At 45.5% G+C, this 23,733-nt stretch overlaps 1 long non-coding RNA gene across 3 annotated transcripts in view; it reads right to left on the bottom strand.

Moving 5' to 3' along the window:
- Window positions 1-11,849: 11,849 nt before the first annotated feature.
- Window positions 11,850-23,733, bottom strand: part of LOC138303634 (uncharacterized) — a 31,519-nt gene continuing 19,635 nt past the window's right edge. For all 3 annotated transcript variants that reach the window (XR_011205433.1, XR_011205434.1, XR_011205432.1), the window contains exon 3: window positions 11,850-14,168. This is a non-coding gene — a long non-coding RNA (uncharacterized lncRNA). The remainder of the gene's footprint in view (window positions 14,169-23,733) is intronic.

The raw sequence follows: 23,733 nt of genomic DNA, 5'->3' as shown, positions 1-23,733 counted from the left end.
TCGAAGTTCTATGCACCTGAGGGCACGGAAGGAGGAAGATAATATAAAAATAAAAATAAAAAACACAGACATCTGCATGCAGAGATGGCACTTATATTTTGCACCGCCTATCAGCGCGCAGTAGCATTACTGAAGAATTTTCTGGATCTAGTTTGGCTCCAGGGGGTATTCCAAAAGTGAGAACCATGCATTCAGAGTATCAACCAGAAAGAAAGTTACTGAAGGTAAGTAACTTGTTTGTTATAAGTGCATGAGCAGATAACTCACTGCATTTAGTAATAAACATGACATAGACAGGTTATCAATAAACAGACACATCCTGTTCCCTCACAATAGACATCAAACATCTCTGCTCTCCTCAAAAAATGCACAGCTTTGGTAGCCATTGCATTGATAAGTGAAGTTCTGCATTGGTGAGGGATAATCCCTTTCTTACACCTCACCTACAAGAATTTCTTTGCAACATGTTCTCTCAACCCCCAACCGTTAATCAGCACCCACTCAAAGACCACCAGTTCTCTTTATATCAAGTGTACTGCAACCTATTCATTATGTGGCTGGATGCTTCCTATTTCTGCCTGCCAGCAAAGACTAACTGTAGTTCCAGCTGAGCTTTACACTCTGTTCCACACCACGAATGGATGCCTGATCAATTATGTGCTCCCTTTCGACCTCTGAGCACCAGCATGCTGCACACATGGAAGCTGAGCCAGTAACATCTACACATATAGAGAAAACCTCTTCATGTATGGGATGCTGGGGGTATGTAAGGCCGGGGAAGAGGTTGAATGGGTGTACATTACATCTCAGATAATGAAGTGCAGGTTAACAAGTGCACATATATTTTGACGTGATGCATTTGGAACTCCATGACACAAGTTTATGTGAAGCATTATGGAATTCAATCGGCAGCCAGTTTCTTCAGCTGCAGTTGGCCCACTTGCGACAGGACTGTTTTCATCTCTTTCAACAGAAGTCCTCTAATCATCACCTGAAGCAGTTCAGCATTCATCAGTCTTCAATTTGCCGACAGGAAAGCCCTTCTATACTTGCAAATCAGTCAGTTAGTAAGGACTGCTATTCATTATGCCACCCATAACGCAAATTTATACAGCAGGGGCCAGGGAAGGCCTTTTGGTTGTTGCTTGTCTGGGAATCAGACTTCGTGTAGAGGCTGCTCAGGTTTTCAGGGTATTGTGTTTTAGGTCAAAAAAATCTCAAGGACATGCAATAAGCTTACCAGGAAAGCATTAAGCCCATTGCTTACCGCTGGACTTGTCTGTCACATTTTCTTGCTTTCTATTTGCTGGTTTTGTTTATGGTGGTGTGCGTCCTTCCCATGGAGCACAGCTTCCTTGCCATCTGACTGGCCTCTTCTATGATTCCACCAGTGTCTGCTTTTTTTGGAACATTTTTTTTTTCTTTTTGTGAAGCATGCCATGATAAGTGTCTTCAAAAAATGATCATCCTTTGCATGGTATTTCCCAGGATTTTTGTCTTTGCTACTCCAGAATCTCTTTTTGTCAGCTTTAGGACTCTGCGTTCTTTATGCCTGTTAACCAGTGGTAAAGGTCTTGTACTCTCCCTTTCAAACAAGTTGAAAGTTGAAAAGTGTTTATTGACACGGGTAATTAAAACCATCGCAATTCCAAAATCATAGTGACAGAAAACTTTGCCTTCTCATTATGTAAAAGGAGACCCATAAAAACATAAAAGCTTAAAACTAAAACATGGGATGATAAAGAATTGTGCATAACTAAAAATGTTCTCCACTGATTCCAAAACTTGATCTTAAACTTAACTTTAGGACTTCTTGCTCCCTTGCGAACACTATAATAATAGCTGAGTGAAGCTGAGCGAGCATCTTAAATAGTACCTAGGGCTATTTCCTGGCTGGAACAAAACTTTCGGAGCTTTACTAATCATGAAATGGTGGCCCTTGCACACTCGGCTTCAACTTGTTCACTAATTCTTTCTGGGCCTGTACCATGAATTTGGTCCCTAAGCAAGAAAACGGGATTGAAAGTCCACTGAGCCAGCTAATAATGGCCGGTCTACATGAGCGTAAGTTCAATGTCTTAAAAACATTTTCAGATAAAATGTCCTGTGGTTTTGCAGAGCTGGGCACACACAAAAAATGTGTTCTATTGACTCTTTACTGTACCCACACAGTCGACAGGAGTGTGTCAGGTCCTGCTCTTTCCATGGAGGGACCATATCCTTTGTTTCCATAAACCCAAAGCGGAAAAGCATGAACCGATGTCTCAGCGACTGGTTGAAGGTTGCTGCTAGAAATTCCTGTGCCCGTAAAGTTTTATATGATGTTATTATAGTCCAGGCGTGCTGTCTACTTGCCAGTTTGTGTTTGTCAGAATTTAAAGACTTCTTCTTAGTGACAACGTTTGCCTTTTGAAAAAACTCCTTTTTGTCCGAGTTCAGGTCCCAGGCTTCTAGCAAACCTAGTGCTTTAATGCAATTATTTAAGTGATGACCCCAGGTGCTTTTATCATTATGACGCTGTTGCTCCCCAATTTCCGTCCAATATAAGTTGTTTAATGTACCAGTCTCAGCTGTGCGCGCATCCTCCAGCATAGTTTATTGAAGGCACATCTACGCTGAAATTCATAGTTTTTCAGACCCAATTCCAAATGAACCTGAGCTGGAGATACTGGTCATGGTATCCGAAAGACTGTTTTGTAAGCCTTCGTCTGGACTCGATTGATGAAAGCTGCCTCCTTCCCCAGCATGATTTCGGCACCCTAAGTGATGGTGGCCATTAGCCGCGCTTCCATGACAGAAAGCAGGTGAGTGTATGAGTGGCAGCTCAGTTTTGGTTTTAGAACTTAGCCATAGGTGAATGAGAGAGCTTTTGCTTGAGTGACAGCTAGCTGCGGCTTGAAAGACAAGAGACAGTCCATGGTGAATCCCAAGTACTTGTATCTGGGTGCAACCTCCACCCGGGATCCATTTATGAACCATGAAGCGGATTTAAACTTCTTGTCAACTATGCGGACAACCTTAGTTTTACTCAAATTCAATTCTAGGCCTTGTATTGTTATGTAAGTATAAAATGCATCAATGCTATGCTGTAGCCCAACAAGTGTTTGGCTGAGTAGAACTGTCATCTGCGTACTGTAGCCATGCGATTCCTTTCTTGGCCAACACTGGCGGATGGCTATTTACGGGAGCTAGAGCCTCGGCTAGGTCAGCAAGATATAAATTGAACAGCGTGGGAGCCAATACACACCCCTGTTTAAGTCCTTTTGCTGTTAATGTTCTGTTGGTGAGGTGGCTGCCCTCTCCGATTTTTACTTGCGCCCAAGTGCATGTATACAAGTCCATCATTGCGCCAAGAAGGCTGTATGGTAGGCCCCAACCTTTCAATTCCTACCATAGGAGGGTTATTGGAACGCAATTAAAAGCTGCCTTTAAATCAATAAAGCATGCAAGTAACCTTTTTTTCTTGAGCCTGGCTTTGTTTCCCAGCAAAGCCAGGGTTGCCAGGTTGGTGGAAGCACCCATACCAGCTCTGAAACCTGTCTGGCATTGTGGGATTAGTTGTCTGTCATGAATCCATTCTGCTAGTTCTTGCAGTAGACAGGATGTGTAGAGTTTTGCTTCCACATCTATCAATGCAATTAGCCTGTAGTTTGAAGGAACTGCTGGGTTACCTGCTTTGTATATAGGGTGGATAATGCTGCCTTTCCATGCATCTGGAAGACCCGTTGAGCCTCGGAGATCGTTAAAGAGCAACGCCAATTAGTGCGCCCAGAATTAAGGGTCTCCTCTAAACAAGGCGTTCGGAATACCGTTCTGATCAGCTGCCCCTTCCATTTTTAGTTTCTTGATAAGGTTTATCAGGGTTTCTATATCAATGGTCATTAATGCGTGCTTTCCTTCGTTTCCATTTGGGGATGAGTCTGGTTGTGTTGTTACGCTGAAGCCAAAATTAATCTTACTTACGTCGTTGGCTGTCTGTGTGGCCTCCTCCTTCACTTGGTGCTCTGGAAGTGAGAACATTGTCTGTACGTGGGCTTCTCATGTGGCTGCATCAATACCTGCATTCGTGTGTCAATATTTCCCCTTAGTAAGTCCGTTTATTAGTTCCCAGAACTTTTTGTTATTTTTCTGTTTGTTGGATATAAGCAGCTTGGTCCACAGCTCCTCGTGATAACTCTGTTTTGCCATCCAGCAGTTTTTCTTATATTTGGCTTTTAGTTCAACAAGCCTTGTGTCATTAGATTTCCTCCCCCAGTGTTTTTTTGATTCTCTAGAGACTTGATTTTTCTGATTGCGCAATGTCCTGTTGAACCATGGCTTTTCTTCTGTGCGACTCTTGACTTTATTTCTTGACTCTATGACCGAAATTGGGAGACGTTTTTGATGGAAAATGTAATTATTAATGAGTCACACAAGTGCGTCCAAGCGATCACTCGTTCTCCATGGGGGGTGGACTTCTAGTTCCTGCACTCTTAGCAACTCTTTGAGCTCTTTAGTTGTGCCTGCACAGCGGTACACTTTTTCCATTACTTTATCGAGTCCCGGCCCCTTCCATTTCAGTTTTTTTGTATCATAAGTCACTAGGGCAGAAATTATGATGTTGGCAGTGGGGCGCCGATTCCATTCATTCCGGATCTTAATTAGTTGTGGAAAGTGATCGCTCTCTGTGCATTGTTGGATCCTATATGCTGAGACCAGTGGTATTGCAATTTTGTTTATTAATGTAAAGTCAATGTTGGATTTGTTTGTGCCGCTTGAAAAGGTTACTTGTGCGGATGAGGCATCCTCAGGGAGAGGCGTCAGGCAACGCAAGCCCAGAGCTTCAAACTTTGTATATGTGCACATTCTGTTGGGGTATTTTGTGCTGCCTTTTCTCAAATCTATATTGAAGTCACCAGTCAAAAAAAGGATTGCGTCCTTGATTTGTTTCTGCAGCATTTTTAAAATACTGATCAATGTTTCAATGTTTCCACTGTTTTGAGTTTTGTTAGGGTGTATGTATAGGTTAATCAATAGCAAAGTTCTGTTGTTGCCTAGTGGTGCCCGGTGTTCCAATTTTTTGGGTAGCAACCAGTCGATTCCCAGGTTGATCTGTTTGATCACCCAGTTGATTTTTGTGGAGCAATACGTCGTGAGGCCCCCCTTGAGGTGTCCATGTTTTTTAGGTTGTTTGGCAGAGACGTCTATCCCAGAAATGCTCAATGAAACTCAGAGCCACCCTGTCGGTGACCAAATTTTTTAAACCATGAGTGTTCCAGAGGCAAATATGGAGATATTCTGGGCTTTCGTCAGGAGCATTTATGATTGTTGTTTTTTGGATTTTGCCTTCAAGCCTGTTTGACTGTTGAGGAAATATCAACGAAGATCTGTTGGTGCATTCTAGGATGGAGCATGCTTTGGTGCTTTACGATTGTTATGTGGTCCCAACTGCTTGGGGAGGTTTCTACTCCCACGGCCTCTTTTAAGATTGAGCCGCCCTTCTTTTGTTGCGGTACCAAAAGGTTAGGGTATCTGGGCGGTTTTAGTTTTTGCAGGACGATGCCCCATGCACTAAACGTAATTTGATGTACTAGAATTTGATCAATAATGGCGGACGTGGCCCAGGATGTCAGCGTTGCCTCTTTGTCTTAATTGTTTGGATGTGGAGTGAACTCCACAGTCATCAATTCTGTTGTTGAGATGTGAGCCTGGGGCAAAATCACATTTATTAACTTCAATATGGTGCCTCTATTTAGAATGTCAAAAGCCCCCTTCGAATTATAGCAAGGAATGAAAATAATTTATTTTCCTCTGAGGCCGCGTCGTCCTGTGTTATCTGGTATACTGGGATACTTTTTTGTGCCGCGCTGTTTGGGCAGTCATCTGCCAAAGATGGTAGCCATGATCTAAAGTGTGTTTGTTGTTACCTGCAGGTTGGTTAGTTACAGTCATGTTATGTGCAGAGCTTATGCGTTGAGGGATATGTGCCCTAGGTTTGCCAGTTTCCTGTCTATCTGTAGACCGCTGTATTGCCTGTTTTGCGTACTGCCTGGTGATTGTTCTGTTTCCCTGGAATTCTTTTATTGCAAAATACTGCTACCCTGCTTACTGCTGGAACAGGGGTTTTTCGGAGATTGTTGCTGTGATGTTGATTGATTAACTGAAGCACTTGGTTCGCCCGTAAAATTATCCTCGCTGCCTGGCCGTTCCAACCTGTTCTGTCTTGGTTGGCGGCTCTTGGTTCTGTTTTCAGTGCGTTCTGGCTCCTTAGACTGCGTACCATTTAAGTTAGCAAATTATTTCCATATGCAGCTTTGCTGGATCCCCTTTGTTTTTTTCCGTGCCTTCCTGTTTCGTTTCTTTTCCCGTTTTGTGAGGGATGTCTCCTCCACTATCGAGTTTGTTGAAAGTTAAGACATTCAATCCGCCAGTGGGGGAACCAGTTTCTTGTGTACTAAGGCATGATCTGCCCTCTGTGTTGCTCTGAGGCGTTCCCTGTATAAGTGAATATCCTTGATATTATTGCTTTCCTCATAGGATTTCTTTGCGTTTTGTGGGTTTTCCTTATTCAGTAGGTTTTTGGGGGTCTTCTCACCGCTACTTTCTAAAATGCTCTTCAGTTCTAAGGGTCTGGATTTTTACCTCTTTCAAGATGTCGTTTAAGATGTCCAGGGATCTTTGTGAGTTCTCGCCTGTGATGGAGCACTGACATGTCACCTGCTGGGTGTATGAGTGGGTGTGAGCCCTCTTTATCGGATCATTCAAGGATTGTAGCTTGTTGTCGATGCTCACAATGTGGATGGCCAGGATGTTGAGTAAATCTACCTGAGTGTCTTGCTTGTCTGCTTGAAATTGGATGGCTGCTGATATGGTGTCCATTGTTGCTAACAAGGCCTTCCATGAGTCTCCTGATGTTGATGGTACTACATTTGCTTTAGCCCCCGTTGTGTGGTCTAGTGAGTCTTCAAGTTCCTCTAATTGCTCTGGTTGCTCCATTGCCATACAACCTGAGGATACATGCTTGTCGAGCGTTGTTCTAGTTGTTATATTACAAGGTGAGAGATATTTTCGTTGTGAGCTTGTACTACAGGTCGATCTCATTTGTGTATTGTTATTTGCAGTATGAGTGCCCTGAGGTGCATCTGATCAGGTGTCTGAAAGGTCTATCAGCGGAAATCCCTCAATTATGATGCAGTCTGTCATTCTCTGCCTGGGAGGGTTGTTTGGAAAAAGGGGTGGGGCTCTCACCCCAATTGTTCCAGTTACTAAGGTTTAAAGTAGAAAAAGTGTCATCTTGGTAACATCTGTGGATTTCTGCGCTGATCGTTAAGCCGGTTTTATTTGGTTGGGGAGTCGGCGTGGTGATTTTGCCCGAGTCCACATGGGACCTTTCAGTGTCCTGCGCAGTGTTTACATTGGCTATGCATATTGTCTCGGAGTCGGTGGCAGGAATTATTCCCTTTAGGATGCTGGAGGAATTAGATTCCTTTTTGGTGAGCAAGAAGTCTGATTTTGTATCCTGCTTTTTTAGGGTTGAGCCTGCGTCGCATGCGCTTGCGCATGCGTTTCGCTAAGAGAGACACTTTAGTAATTAAAAAGGGCTCGGAGCCCTGTCCACATCACGTCAGTGTCTGTCATTGGCTTGTGTACTTGCCTGTTAGAATCTGCTTGATTTCATTAGTGGAAGGCATGCACATGTCATGCCTTTTCCGGTGGATAGCCCTCCTCGAGCGCATCGACCAAGTATAGAAAACATGGGAGGCTCGCTGTTTTCTGTCCGGCTCGTGGATTACTTTTTCTCTATTTTCCCAGCGCGATCTCGCTTCGCAGAAGTCGAGCGCTTTACACAGTTAATTGCACTTTTTCGGGTTACGTTCATAAATGCACTTTGCCGATAGGTGAAAAGTCGGGTTAGGAGTTTACAAAGCTATGAGCTCTAAGACGAGCAAACTTGAGACCCGTTGCATTGCAAATGCTTGTTTCCCTTGCTTGGAGATTTGCAAGGCGGTTTCTTTGTTTGTGACGGATTTGGGGGTACTCTCCTTTCTGTTGATTCATTTTTTGGCTCGTGCTGGCCTTCCCCTGGGGAGCCTTGCCTTTGCCTCTTTACTGCTTTTTTCCTTCCATCTGTTAATGTCATCCTTGCTGCTGCCTCTGGGGTGACAGGCAATATCTAAGTGCTTTCGACTGGTAGTTGGTTTAAAATTGCGTGTGTGCTGATCACAAGGAACTGTTCCTGGCTGGTTCAGCGCTGGAAGGGTGGTGTGCTGCCAAGTCCTTTAGGTGATTTGTGGTCACTGGCTTGCTGCGAGGTAGAGAGCCGAGAGGAGTCGGGTAGCTCCAATCTGGCGGGGAAGGCCAGAGAAGAAAGGGACCTTCTGCTCCTCGCTGGCAGCAGTTTGTGGATTCCTTCACTAGTGCACCTGTGCTTCGTGCCCCCCCGGCAGAAGGGTGCAACAAGGCCGGAGGGTCCCCACAACCCTGCTCCTCTGCGATCCTTCTCGCGTAGTTGTGCCCTGCGGCGGTGTGAACCTCCGGTTCGCGGTGTCCCTCTCTTCACTGTCACTTGCTGCCACTTGATGCTCTGTATTTACCCCTGACACACTGAGAGTAAGACGAGTGCCCCCGCGACAGCTCCTCTGTCCACTGGTCCTCCGGAGCTCCTGCAGCCCCCCCGCTGCCACTGCTGTGAGGCTCTGCTTCTCCTGCCCACACCTCACTCCTGCGCCCGCCTGCCAAGAGCTCACTAGGCCGGGCAGCTCAGCTGTTCCAAGCTGTTCCCAGCTGTTCCCGGTCCTAGCCCGGTCCTCTTGCCACTTCCCTTGGGCACTTAGACTCCTTGGGCTCAGGTGCTCAGGCGCTCAGAGTGCTACCAGCCTGCCCGGCTGGTCGACACTGTCTCCGCTCCCGCCTTGAAGCCTCGGTCCGCTCCGACCAGGCTTGGACCGCTCCGACGCTGGCTCCTGGCCCTCAGATTGCCAGATCTGCCGGGCTGCCTGGTTGCCGCTGGCCCCCGGATAGAGATGGAGAAATGCTGTGCGGACACGGACACTTTGTAGACGCTGACACTGACTGCCGCTGACCACCGCCCGCTCCGATTCCAATTGCGATTCTGCTTCCACTTCCGGCACCAAAACATTGTGTTGATAGACAAGAAATGAAAAGAAAGGCAACCATGAAAATACTGACCTCAAACAAACAAGGTAATATTGGTATACACTGGATTGCATTGTTTAATTTACTTGTGGGTTCCTAATATAAGGTACTACATGTGCCCAGAACCTGTAAATTGTATGTTACAAGAGGGCTGCAGCACTCATTTGGTGACCCATTAAAGTATCACTGTGAAACAACCCTGTAGTGCAGTTTTAGAAACTGCCATTTTGATCTGTCAGAACACTTTTTGTCAGGCCTAAACCATCCTTAAAAATGCATATGTGACCCCTAAGGTAGGCCAAAACAGCTATATAGGCAGCCTGCATAGTATTTAAAAATCAGGACATGTATATTTCATATCTTACAGTTCTTGGAGGTGAAACTCCCCAAACTTGTTGTTCACTGAAGCAAGATTAGCTCTCCTGTAGACGAACACTGGGATATTTTATTACATTTAATAAGTGATAACTTTATTTGGGAGCAGCTAGAGAAATACTTATTCCACTCATGTAATAGGAAAGTCAAATGTGAAGTTACTATTTTGAAAATTCTACTTTTAGAGAGTTGTCATGTTCCTCCCTACACCATGTGTGCCTTTCTGCCAGTGTCCAAGATCACATGACTATTAATGGCACTCCTATGTTTTGTTGTCCCCTCACCACACTCCACATGGTCTCCCATCCGAGACCTTCTGAGATGTGTGTTTTTACATCCACTAGCCAGCTTCCCACCCATGTCATTCTATATGACGTGCTGCATTCACCGCTGTCGCCAGTGTGGCTTTCTCTTTCCTTGAGGCTTTTATCTTCTCCTTTCCTGCTTTACTCTACCCAATCCCATTTGTTTGTTTTTTTGGCTGCTGACCTTTCTTTGTTGCTGCTGTTGCTTAGTGTCTACCCAGCATAGCGGTTATTGTTTTTTCCCCTCATCCATCCTCCCTCCTTTGCTGTTCTTGCTTAGTGTCCGCCCACCTGCCTTACAATGACACTCTTGCCTTTTCCCTGCCCATCCTCCCTCCGTTGCAGATTAGTGCCCGCCCATCTGCCCTCCCCCTGTTGCTTTCCCCACTCACCCTCCATCCTTTGTCACTTTTGCTTAGTGTCCATCCACCCTCCGCTGTCCTGATTGCTTTACCCTTGAATTACCCACCGTCCATTGCTGCTTTCTCTCCTGACCCCCCTAACCTCCCAACTGTTGAATAGGTCTAAATAACAAGACCTGGTGACATTTCAAATGTTTTTTTTAAGCTTTTGTGTAAATTAGAAGCTAAGTTTGCTTTTTTTAGTTGCAGGTCTCTGATTGAGGATGTGACATTGCACCACTTACATCAACCTGCTTGCTTGACCCTTCACTCCCAGATCATGGTTGGTGTCACAAGTGGCCTTGGATCCTAAAAAGTGGGGGTGACTACAGAGAGAATGTGAGCCGGTTGAAGCAAGTGGTGCAAGGTCATGGTCTGAGCATTTGGTGCAACTTGTACGGATACAATGATTTTTTTCTTGGGCTTGAACTTGTAACCTAGCAGCATTATTGGATCTATTATCTCTTCCGTGATGCAGCACACAAAACATTGAGGTGGTAGGAGTGGTAAAGAGAAAAGACTCACAAATTTTAAAGCTCAATTTCTTAGGGTTGGAATTCTATCTCAGCAAGTGCTGCAGTGAGTAGAGAACAGGGAATCCCCAATGATAATTGCACAGGAGTGAACTTCTCAGATGAAGGAATCTACTGCGGTAGCAGATATGCCTGAAAAAGGAAAGTAATGAAATAAAATCAGGGAATGGTGAGGCTCAACAACACACATGCTTCAATGCACATTAATATGTTTCTGCTCTGTAATCATCTATTAAACAGGAGATAACAGGAACAGAACTGTCTGGGACATAAGAGTGAGGCATGACGAGCCGACTTCATAGTTCTCAAACTAACTGTCATAAACCTGTTTGGACAGAGCTTTGTGGCACACGCAGGACTATACATTTTTTGGCTTCCCAACTTTAGTGTGTTATTGTTGGATAGCTTACTAACTCTTGTAACCAAACATTTTAAAGCACCATAAGAGATATCTCCTATTCAGTAAACCTGAGCAATCTGGCATCTACCCTGTGGTCCATCCTGATGGGAAATGGGGAGAGGGGTGGGCGCAATAGCACCTAACTTTCCAAGTGCCCAGCAAGGAGCTGGGTGCAAATGGGATTATTTTTACAATGGGTTGGCAGGATATACAGCTTGTGTGCTTCACCCTGGATGGTTGTTAGGATACAGATGGTTAATTCCTGATGTACGATTTTGGTGTGGCGGAAACCTCACAGTGAATTAAGAATATCTCTAGAACCTTGCTAGTGTGATACACCTGTGCACCAATTTTTAGGGGATTTATGAAGCACTGTCAGCCCAGTCCACCGGGACACTTGTGGCTCACGGGTAGTCAGGAAATCCTTGTGATAAGTATTGTCACTGTCCTTTGCAGCAGAGGAAGCGGGTACTGCTGAGAGCTCCCTGCACTGCAGAATACCTGTTCCCAAGGCCTTGACTTTCAGTGGGTGATGGGGTTAAGAGCAGAGACTTACTATTAGGGAGTACTCTGTCTGTGTGTGTGTGTGGTGGGGAGAGAGGGGGAGGGAGGGTAGCTCAGCCTGAACATGTATCACAGAACACAGAAATTCCAAATCATTGGTGATTTTTTTGAAAAAGAAAAATATGTGATTCAAATAAACTGTTTTGTAAAAAGCTTTATTGCATAAAACGGTTTACAATTATCTGTGTTAAACACACTTAAGAGAATACAATGGCACAATTAACCTCAACACCACAGCCAAGTTCAGGCCGCGCTTGTTTACATGCAGGTCTAGTGTCTTGAAAAATGTACTCTACTGAACTGTTACGTATGACCCGGAAAATGGTGTCAAGTTGTGTTATCTTACACAATAATTTATTTTACAGTCACCTTTTATTTCATTATCACAAGAGAGCACCTTGAGATAGGTGAGCTCAGCATTTCTGCTGTACAAATTCTTTTTTTGATTTAATAGCTACATATTTGTTCCAGGTATAATACGAATCTAGCCCTCATATAGAATCTTGCCCTTGACTTGCCTCTTAGTTCACTAATGATCGTCTTCAGGACGGGGAAAGGAATGTTACTCAGTTGATTTTTAAAAACCCAGGCCCATATCTACAAGCAGCCTGTGCTACCGGTGCGTCACTTTTTGTGACGCACCAGCAGCACAGACTGGAGACCCATATCTACCAGGCCACACACACCCACTTTGCGTGGCTTTACATGGCCTTGTAGATATGGAGTAAGGCAACGCAGTGCAAGCCGCTGTGTTACCTTACTTTGCGTCACTGAGACGTTCCATGGGTGTTGCAGTGGGTGTTACCATGAACATCCATCGATTCTGACGCATTCCCACATTTACAATCTTTTCTAAATCTGGGAATGAGTCAAAAGCCTACGCCTCCCCAGGGGTGGTGTAAGAGTGGCCCAACGTGGAAAAATACAATTATTTCTCCCTATTTTTTTCTCGTTTCATGTCTGCTGCATTCAGCTGCACAGATAGGAGCGAATTGCTTCCATTTATTGTTTTTGTTTAGGAAGGTGTCCCTTCCTGCACAGAACAGTCATCCCTGCAATGCAGGCATCCTTGCACCATGTTGCAAGGGTGCCTGCATTGGTGCACTGCAGCAATTTGTGTGCATTCCTGCCCTTTTGTTTTGACGCAGGGTGGCACAGCAAAATTGCTTGCTCCGATACCCTGTGCCAAAGCTTTGTAAATATGGCCCTTCTTTTTAATCAATATATAAATAAATCGTGAGCACACAGTCATTTACAGATATTACATTTTTCCCTGAAATGGCCACAGATTTCCCACTAACATGGAGTGTTACCAGTAAAACGATATAGTGCATAAACAATCTGTGGAAAATGGGTTTCAGCTAAAATATTTATCACTTGCACATCACCAAGTAAAGTGTTCTGATTTGTTTTCATCCCATTAAAATATGTGTCAATAACACAGAATTATTTTTAAAGAAAGTGTTTTCATCTTTACTAAAAATAAAGATTTTGGAATATTTGTAGAGTTCATTTACAAGCTATTTAAATGCTGCGTGTTAGAAAAAGAACCCGACATCCTACAGCCTCCAATTCTACATCCTTTGTACACCAGTCCGGCCGGTCCCTTGCCTCCTCGCCAGAACGGGTCAGGGAACCCTAAATAGCTCGAACTGATAAAATCTGAGTCACAATAGGGAGTAGATTTCTGGAGGACTGAGCCCCTGGTTCAATTGTGTGTTCTTCATGCAGATGGATTCTCACAACCCCCTGTGCCACTGGTGCAGCTCCACAGTCTGTCAATCACCAGCTGCAGGGGATAAACAGCAGTCAGAGTTTGAGAAGATTTGGGTCCATTCAGAATCAGGGTCACGTCCGCCAGAACAGAGGCTCTGTCTGGACACGCCTGGTTGTCTGGTCTCTGTCACATTCCAGGAGCTGTTGTTCATCTGGTCATCTACTCAGAGCCTGTGAGCGAAGAAACGACAATGGACTGAAACAAAAAAAGTTTTGGGAAGTCGCTGCTCGATCCTGCAGCTAATCATTCTGAAAACTTCACTGTTCTGACACCTGTGTTTTACTTCGTTTAAATCCACTCCAAGCACGCAGTGTGATAAGATGTTTCCATCTAGAAAGGCAGAACATAAAGTTAAGAATGCAGTGAGTAATTCCACACTCATTTCAACCTTTGAGTCTCATCAGTCACTGCAACTTGTGAGAGAAGCGCCCGGTCTCAGGAGGTGTCTGGGGAAGGGAGGGCGCGTAATAGGAGTTCCATCAGTCACTGTGGATAAGATGCTCAAGACATTCTCTCACTGTCACCCACGAAAGTGATGATGATGTATTACATTTTCTGTCCTTTCATTCCTATGTGATCACTTTGGTGCAGATCCACTTGTTTATGAAGTCACATTCCAAACTTTTGGCTTTGATATAACTTAGGTAAGCACATTCCGAGGAATCTCTTACTGTGAACCTGCAACAAGAAAAAAACAGTTTCAGGGCCTTTCTAGAAGTTTTCTTTAAGAAATTAATAAATGTTACCAAAGTCTTATACATCAGTAATGCTGTACAAAGGGAAAACCATTCTACAAGTTCACCAGTCTGGGAAGGGAAGCCTGGCAGGACAGACACTGGCTCGGGGATGGTGGACTCGGTGAACTGCTGCAACTGCAAGTGGCGCGTGGGCTTCTGGGAACCAGGTCTCAGGCTAGTGGTCCTCTGGTTACACATTTAACACTGTGCAGCAGGGGGCAGGTAGTAAAGACTTATTTGCAAAGCAAGACATCATAAAGGGATCCGTTCAATGGAGGAAGTAGGAAAAGTAATGTGAGTCTCTTTAGGGTAAACAATACCCTAGGTCAGCCTAGTAAGCCGCACATTCACAACTAAGGAACACTCAGCAGGCAAACGAGGGCTTTTTACAAACAGAAAGTGAAGATATGTTTTCTGAATAATCTGAAGATCTGGGGTGTATCCAACCTTTAGGGGGGTAAACAATGTGGCAAGACTGTGTGAAAGGTGAGAGAATGGAGGAGAATGGAGGAATGCTGGGATGTATCGATCCCTCAAGGGGCTAAAGAATATGACAAGTCCACAGAGAGGGCAGGAAGGACATATGGGATGCAGATGCACATCAGAAGGAAAAGGGAGCTTGTCTTTTCCATCCAAACGTCACTGACAAGGATGCATGAAAGGCCGCATCACAGTACACATCACAGGACCACACTGCATAGTTGGCAGATGCATTTAGATTAGTACATCTGGTACACCTGAGTCGATGGTGTGTGCTCCGAATGGAGGTTTTCCCTGGCAGCAGAGGAGGCCACTCAGCTCCACCTTTGGAAGTAATCACATTTGCAAAGGGCAATTTCAGCCCCATCTCAGCACCAAATGTCAGTAAGCAAGAACACTTCGATATAGCCCATTCCTTGCTAATATAAATGTGGGTATTTTTCAGTGGCAGGCTTGGAAAGCAGGTAAGGATGGAGGGGAGCTTGTAGTGGAACCTCAATTTCCCCATCTTGTCCACTACCCAGTGATACAGTGTACTGTCATAAGGGCTTGCATGTGTGCGCCTATTTCTGGAAGTCACATTTACAGAACAATATCAAGAGAGACTTCGCAATGTGGGTGACAGTGAATTATATAAATCATAAGTTTTAAGAATTAATGGTTACATGTATGCACTGGAGGGAAGGAGGGACGGGGTTCATGCTAGCACAGCTCATCTTTTATCCCAGAAATGAACAAGCACAACCAGTAAGAGATTGTCATCTGATCTGCCTGTGAGAATCCAACAGAGCAGGACAGAGAAGGCAGATCAAAATATACAAGCATTGCAATAACCTCATCTGGGTGACTCTGGCCTCAGTGCTCAGATGAGGAGCTCCTGGGTCACCTAGGCGGAGTGTGGTGTCCAGTGGTGTCTGAGGAGCTGCACCCTGCCCAGCTGCTGTTTGGAGGGTGTTTTAACTCCTCCAGGCTTCTGGGGCGGGTGATGTGGTCCAGTGACCACAGAAGGGGGAGGGACAACCAATGGTAAGTAGACTAGAGGGGCGAGGTCAGGAACATTAAAGAAGAGGGTAGTTAAGACTGAACCCTCCTTTGTTCTAGATACTCGGCATGTCAGTCATCAGGGACAGTGCAAGATTTGGCAGGTTTTTGTACTGCCTTCCTGCTAAAGGTGGACATAGTGCTGGCACGAGAACACAGTAAGCCTTACTTGCCTTAGAGGGGAGCCCATCATAGTAAGCCTGGAGGCGTTAGGCTGGGGAGTAGGGACTGCTATTTTGGCCTGTTCTCCCCAAAAAGCATATTAAAGCTGGTGGTCGTAGAGCCGGGTGCAGTGGAAGGAGCAGATGAGGTGCCCCCAATGGGCCGGCCCTCCAAGGCTGAGCTGCCCCATGGGCAGCTGTGATAAAGGGAAAATGCATTGGGAAGGTGGCAGCCCCTCTAAGATGAGTGATGGAGAGGAGGACCGGCCCATCACAGGAGGAATGTGAGCGGAGGCAGTGCCTGGGAAGCAGGGTAAGCCAGAAGGGGCACTGGAGGCCGAGAACAAGGCATGTAGGTTGCAGAGGACAGGCCCAATACCACTTCAGAGAAGGAACCCCAGCGCTCTGATTCCTCTGCAATCACAAAGCTTTCAGTTCCTCTGGAGGTGGCACCAGCAGTGGAGGAGTTGGATGGGGCATTGTGTGACACAGACCTGCATCTAGATTTATCTCATATTCGAGGGCAGGCCCGGTCAACAGAAATAAAAATAGGACTGCTGCAGCCTCACGCCATGAATATACATGGTGGGTTGCAAGGTTAGATGAACTTGGTGTCCTGCTCGGTGATAATACAAGCTTTGATGTATGATGATAGTGGGGGGCATTGGGAAGGCGAATGAGGCTAGTTTGGCGTTGTGGATTTAGCAGATTGTTATGGAGAGGCTGTTCCTTAGGCATTTAGTGGCCCAGTGGAATCAGCTGTCTTTATGAAAAGGGCTTTCATTAAGCATGACAAAGTGGTATTTGTTTCAAGTGCAGGAAGAAATTACCAAGCCCAGTATGGGCCACCTTCAGTGGGGCTGGGGCCAGGAGGAAGGACAGAGGGTTTTCGTCAGTCTAAGGGCAGCTAGGAGTGGCTGGAAAAGAACAGCCAAGTGGAGAGGGACATCCATGTAAAGGGTGGGTTTTCAGCTGCTCAGGTGGGAAAGGTAGGCTTGGTCAGTGTCAGTGACAGAGGAGCACAGCAGGGACAGTCTAGTGCGGCTTAAATACCCAGCACCAAAAGCAGAGCTTGCGCCAGTAAGGCCAGTTCTGGAACTTCATGGCACCTTGGTAGACAGGCAGGAGAATGGCCATATGTGGCCTCCCCTCTGAAACAGGATTCCTATAAAGAATTGTATGAAGAACAGTTATGTGATGGCACTGCAGGTGTCTGAAATGAGTAATGAGTACAAGTGGTGGAGGGGGTGTAGGAGGCTGGCCTGGCTTGTAGTGGGTACCAGAGGTACTTACACCTTGTGCCAGGTCCAGTTATCCTTTATTAGTGTAGAAGAGGTGCTTCTAGCAGCTTAGGCTGATAGAAGGTAGCTATGGCAAAGCAGCTTAGGCTGAACTAGGAGACATGCAAAGCTCCTACTATACCACTGGTGTCATATGCACAATATCATAAGAAAACACAATACACAGAAGTACTAAAAATAAAGGTACTTTATTTTTATGACAATATGCCAAAAGTATCTCAGTGAGTACCCTCAGAATGAGGATAAGTTATATATACACACGATCTATGTACACAAACCAAAATTATGCAGGTAAATAGCAATAAAAGTAATGCAAGCAGTGTAGAATTACAGTAGATTGCAATAGGAGCACATAAGTGTAGGGGCTACATAAACCATATACTCCAAAAGTGGAATGTGAACCACAAATGGACCCCAAACCTATGTGAGCTTGTAGAGGGTCGCTGGGTCTGTAAGAAAACAGTGAGGGTTAGAAAAATAGCCCACCCCAAGACCCTGAAAGGTAGGTGTAAAGTGCACCTACTACCCCCAGAGAGCACAGAAGTCGTGATAGGGGGATTCTGCAGGAAGAACAAACACCAGCAATGCAACAACAGTGGATTTCCGGACCTGAGTACCTGTAAGGCAAGAGGACCAAGTCCAATGGTCGCGACAGTGTCGAGAGTGGGCAGGAGCCCAGGAAATGCCAGCTGAGGGTGCAAGGAAGCTGCCACCGGATGGATGAAGCTTGGAGTTCTGCAAGAAAGAAGAGGACTAGGAACTTCCCCTTTGGAGGATGGATGTCCCATGTCCCAATGAAGCTTGCACAGGTGTTCCCATGCAGAAAGACCGCAAACAAGCCTTGCTAGCTGCAAGGGTAGAGGTAGCAGGTTTTGCGTGCTGCTGTGGCCCATGAGGGACCAGGATGTCACCACTTGGAGGAGGAGACAGAGGGGGCGCCCAGCAACTCAGGGAGCCCTCACAGAAGCAGGGAGCACCTGCAGAAGTACCTGAACAGGCACCTGGAAGAAAAGTGAACCGGAGTCCACCTGAAGTCACAAAAGGGAGTCCCACGACGCCGGAAGACAACTCAGAAGGTTGTGCACTGCAGGAAGGAGTGTCGGGGACCCAGACTTGGATGTGCACAAAGGAAATCCTGGAAGAGTGCATAGGAGCCAGAGCAGCTGCAAATCACGCAGTACCCAGCAATGCAGTCTAGCGTGGGGAGGCAAGGACTTACCTTCACCAAACTTGGACTGAAGAGTCACTGGACTGTGGGAGTCACTTGGACAGAGTTGCTGAGTTCCAGGGACCTCGCTCGTCGTGCTGAGAGGAGACCCAGAGGACCGGTGATGCAGTCTTGTGGTGCCTGCAGTTGCAGGGGGAAGATTCCGTTGACCCACGGGAGATTTCTTCAGAGCTCCTGGTGCAGAGAGGAGGCATGCTACCCCCAGAGCATGCACCACCTGGAAACAGTCGAGAAAGCCAGCAGGATGAAGCGATACAAGGTTGCTAGTAGTCGGCTTTCTACTTTGTTGCAGTTTTGCAGGCGTCCATCAGTCAGCGGTCAATCCTTTGGTAGAAGGTGTAGAAGGTGAAGAGGGAGATGCAGAGGAACCATGATGAGCTCTTGCATTCGTTATCTGGTGAGATCCCCAAAGCAGAGACCCTAAATAGCCAGAAAAGGAGGTTTGGCTACCTAGGAAGGAGGACTGGCTACCAAGAGAGGTAAGAGCCTATCAGAAGGAGCCTCTGAAGTCACCTGCTGGCACTGGACACTCAGAGCAGTCCAGTGTGCCACAGACACCTCTGTTTCCAAGATGACAGAGGTCTGGGACACACTGGAGGAGCTCTGGGCACCTCCCCTGGGAGGTGCTGGTCGGGGGAGTGGTCACTCCCCTTTCCTTTGTCCAGTTTTGCACCAGAGCAGGGCTGGGGGATCCCTGAACCAGTGTAGACTGGCTTATGCAGAGATGGGCCCCATCTGTGTCCATCAAAGCATTTCCAGGGGCTAGGGGAGGCTACTCCTCCCCAGCCTTAACACCTATTTCCAAAGGGAGAGGGTGTTACACCCTCTCTCAGAGGAAGTCCTTTGTTCTGCCTTCCTGGGCCAGGGCTGCCTGGACACCAGGAGGGCAGAAACCTGTATGAGGGGTTGGCTGCAGTGGAGACCCGGGAAAGGCAGTTTGGCAGTACACGGGTTCTGTGCTAGAGAACCGGGGGATCATGGAATTGTCCCCCCAGTGCCATGATCTTAGACGCTACATGGCCATATTCGGAGTTACCATTGTGACGCTGTACATAAGTAGTGACCTATGTACAGTGCATGCGTGTAATGGTGTCCCCGCACTCACAAAGTCCGGGGAATTTGCCTTGAACGATGTGGGGGCACCTTGGCTAGTGTCAGGGTGCCCACACACTAAGTAACTTTGCACCCAACCTTCACCAGGTGAAGGTTAGACATATAGATGACTTATAAGTTACTTAAGTGCAGTGGTAAATGGCTGTGAAATAACGTGGACGTTATTTCACGCATGCTGCAGTGGCAGGCCTGTGTAAGAATTGTCAGAGCTCCTTATGGGTGGCAAAAGAAATGCTGCAGCACATAGGGATCTCCTGGGACCCCAATACCCTGGGTACCTCAGTAGCATATACTAGGGAATATGTTATATGCATATGTTTAAACAAGGGCCTTGCTGCCCGTGTGATTGCAGGGCAGGCCATCATCAGTACACATACATGTGTAATGACGATGGCCTGCCCTGCCTAATGACAGGCAGCAATGTCCTTGTTTAAACGTAGGCTGAATGACACAAATAATGCCACTCATTGAAATTACCTGTCCAGTCAGGCTGTTCCTTTAAAATTATCTAAGTCTCTACTTACAGCAGTACACTGCAGGAGAATAACAGTGATGATACACACAAAATAAAAAAAGAAGTAACAAAAGATCAAAAGAGTATTTGGAGCTGAAATAGTTTTATACAACTTAGGCAGAAAAGAACAATGTTACTAAATGGGGAGAAATGCATGTTCTTCACTGTACTGACAGTCCTGGGGTCAGATTTACAAGGCCTTTGCGCCACATTAGCGTAATTCATTTTTACACTAATGTGGCGTTAAGTAGGCCATTTCTCCGCACCATATTTACAAAGTGGCGCAATGCTAGCATTGTCCCACTTTGTAACCCCTTGCGCCACATTATACCTGCACCAGGTATAATGTATGCAAGGGGGGAGTTCCCACGCAGGGAGGCCTAAAAAAAATGGTGTAGTGAAATCCACAAGATTACACTGCACCATTTTTTCCGTTATTTTTAATGCCTGCTCGGGGCAGGCTATTAAGTGACAGGCCTATTGTAACCTACGGGACTTCCTAGTGCTTTGCTGCACTAGCGCCATAATTTATGGCGCTAATCTAGCAATGCGCAACAATACCACCATAAATTATGACGCTATTGTAGAAACGAGCGCCATGGTGTGCCGTATTGTAAGTACGGCGCAACCATGGTGTGGTTAGGAGGAGCAGGGGTGGCGCAAGAAAAGTAGTGCATCAGGACCGATGAGCCACTTTCTTGTCGATCTAGCCCTTGGTCTTTAAAGTGATCTGGGATTCCCACCTACAGAAACATTATGGTTGTAGACGTCCAAATAATGGGTTCAAGGCAAAGCTGCAGTGCCATTTTTGAGGGAAATCAAGACAGGAGTGAATCGTGGAGGCTAGCTAAAACTCTCTAAGGTCTCTGCAGCCAAAGAAATCAAATGCCAGGTACTAACCCTGCTGGAAATGTGCTAAAAAAAACAACAACTCTTGTCACTGAGATATCAAACTCTAGGAGCCCATATTACAAGGCAACTGGCTGTGGCTAAGACTGTCAGATTTAACTAGAGAACGGGGGTTTGAGGTCAAAGTCAGCTTCATCTTTTTCGATTTGAGATCCACAGAACTGTAGCCCATACAAAGATGGTTTAAACGGTTCTGGAATGTGGACCACCAGCCCCATATATCAATAAAATATGACAAGGCTGAGGTTGAAAGAAAAGTGCTTGTGTTCCTTTCTGAATGGTAACATGCTGATACAGCCTCACATGTATTTGAATTTTTGTTATGGTAACATGAATGGTATATTTGAATCCCATTTAGGTAAGTTTGTCCTTTTCCAAAGCCCACATCCCTGTTCCTAGTGTACATCTTTTCTTGGTTTGTAGGTCTACTGTGCAGCCAGTGTAGCACCAGACTCAGTGCGTTCACAACTTGGCAGGAAATCACTACGAACCATAGCAGCATAAAGCTTCAGTGCAGCAGGCTGCCTCAGCCCCTTGTTCTCAGAGAGTTTGGAAAACTGTCTCTAGATTTATTGGAGTCTCCTATGTGAAAGGCATGTTGCAACTGGCTCTACATTTCTGGACTGTGAGTATAAAACTGAATCAAGTAGTCTCAGACTAGATCACTTTGTCCTGTTGACAGCAAATATGTCTCAGCAAAGTCTTTTCAACTTTGGATTCAAAAGAAGTAAAGACACTGATAAAGAAAAGACAGGAGAAGGAAACCAAAAAGAACCAACTGAGGTTCCGTCTTGTACCACCCCACATAATCCTAACCTAAACAAGAACAAAAAGTATGATGGTGAAAAAAGAAAACAAGTTTTTCAGTCTCACTGGATGGAATCCTGGCCATGGCTAGCCCTGAAGGAAAGCCAGAAAGGAGAAGGACCAAAAATGTACTGCACTATTTGCCAAACATATCCTACTGTAGCAGTCAGCTATTCAGGTTCAGGTAGAAATGCATTCTTAAGTGGATGTCACCAGTTGCACATTGAACCAATTAGAGCTCATGAAACTAGCAAGGCACATATGACGTGTTTCATGGCACCGCCAAGAAATGAAAGAAACGGTGTTGCAGTCTCAGACTCTTAGAGCGAGTACCTCAAATTCCAGTCCCTCTACAGAGCAGCCCCTCATCATGCAAGCACTGCAAAAGCTGAAGGAGAGAGAAAGAAAGAAACTGACCATCTTGTTTAACAATGCTTATCTAATTGCAAAACAAGGTAAGCCACCCTCAGACATGGAAACCATATGTAGGGCTTTGAAGAAAGCTGGTGTGGATATAGGAGAAAATTATACAAACCATGAAAAGGCCTCAGAGTTCATTTGTTGTGAGGCAGATATACTTCGACAGGACATAAAAAAAAATAGTTTCAAATTCTCGCTTCATTTGCATTATTGCGACGGAAGCACAGATAGTGCCATAATTGAACAGGAAACTGTGCTGGTGAAAGTAGTCAGTGATGGGAAACCTTGCACTCTATTTGCAGATCTTGTTCAACTTGAACATGCACATGCTCATGGTGTCCTGGATGGTATAGCTAAAGGAATCCAAAGGTTATCTTTGGATTTAGTAGGTATGTGGTCAACAGAATATCCAGGCCCATCACTAATAGCTGTCAATTTTGATGGTGCTGCAGTTATGATGGGATCTAAGGGAGGAGTTGCAGCACTTCTAAAGAAAGACATTCCTTTTCTTCTACCGCTCCACTGTGTAGCTCACAAACTTCAGCTTGGGATTCTAGACACTGTAAAATCCAAACCCTATATTTGTCAGTTTGAAGAAACTTTGAAATGGATTTTCAAATTTTACTGGTATAGTCCTAAGAGGCGACGAGATGCCAAAGAAATTTCAAGAATAATTGATGAAAACTTTGCACATTTCACTGATATTAAACAGGTTAGATGGGTATCCAGCAAAACCCGAGCTTTGGCAGCCATGCAACAAAACCTGCTGCCAGTGGTTCTACACATGGGACAGATTGCTGCAGGGAGTGATGATTCTGCTGCTAAGGCAAAAAAGTACCTCTCAATTGTAACTAGCTTTAGATTTAGAAAAAGAACCTTTACAGCCTGAGAGATGTTCTGAAGCCAGTGTCTCAGCTCTCAGAATTCTTTCAGTCTAATGAACTGCTTTTATTGCATGTTCCACCTGCTGTAGAGAAGTGTGCATTGACCTTAGTAGGCCTTAAGAGTGAGTTGGGCGAATACATGCAGCAGTTTGAAAAACTGTACCAACCTGAAGAAAAAAAGTTTGGAAACATTTCTACTGATGGCTGGGAAATAAAGTTATCAGGCTGCTGTCCACCAGCAGCAACAATCCAAAGTGACAGTGAGCTCATTGACAGTGTAGTTAAGTACATTGATGAGAGGTTTGCACATTTTAATTCCATGCCAGTTCAAGGATTTCAGGCATTTGACTATATACTATGGCCAGAGAGTAGAGAGGAACTGTATAAATATGGGCTCTCTGATATTGAGGCAATTGTTCAACATTTGGAAGTACTTTTCACCACAGACGAGCGGTTGGCAATTGTAGAGGAGTTTTGTGGACTTAAAACCCATATGAAAAGCTTTCAGAGCAAAGGCATTCCGGTATTGCCTGCATACTCCACCCTGCTAGCAACAAAACCTTCTACATTTACTAATATATTAAAGCTTGTGGAGAGGATGTTCACATTTAGGGGGTCATTCTGACCCTGGCGGTAAAAACCGCCAGG

This window comes from Pleurodeles waltl, chromosome 7 (genome assembly GCF_031143425.1).
Source record: "Pleurodeles waltl isolate 20211129_DDA chromosome 7, aPleWal1.hap1.20221129, whole genome shotgun sequence".
NCBI classification, from domain to species: domain Eukaryota; kingdom Metazoa; phylum Chordata; class Amphibia; order Caudata; family Salamandridae; genus Pleurodeles; species Pleurodeles waltl.
The sequence above is the reverse complement of the archived record's forward strand: the minus strand, read 5'-3'. Positions and strand labels throughout refer to the sequence as shown.